We start from the raw sequence: 303 nt of genomic DNA on the forward strand, positions 1-303 counted from the left end.
ACAGCCTTGACCTTTTCTGGGTCCATCTGGATCAGTCCTGGTGAAATCATAAGCCCGAGGAATGACACTGTGGCCTGGTGAAAATCACACTTCTCCGCCTTCACAAACAACTGATGCTGGAGCAGCCGCTTCAACACCCGACGGACATGACCCACATGTTCCTCTTTGGACTGGGAAAAGATCAGAATGTCATCAAGATAAACAAACACGCAGACATTCAGCATATCTCCGAGGACATCATTTACCATTGACTGAAAAACAGCTGGGGCGTTTGTAAGTCCAAATGGCATCACCAAATACTCA

This window comes from Seriola lalandi, unplaced genomic scaffold (genome assembly GCF_002814215.2).
Source record: "Seriola lalandi dorsalis isolate HSWRI2012SDOR001 ecotype SW California unplaced genomic scaffold, Sedor1 jcf7180002054591, whole genome shotgun sequence".
NCBI classification, from domain to species: domain Eukaryota; kingdom Metazoa; phylum Chordata; class Actinopteri; order Carangiformes; family Carangidae; genus Seriola; species Seriola lalandi.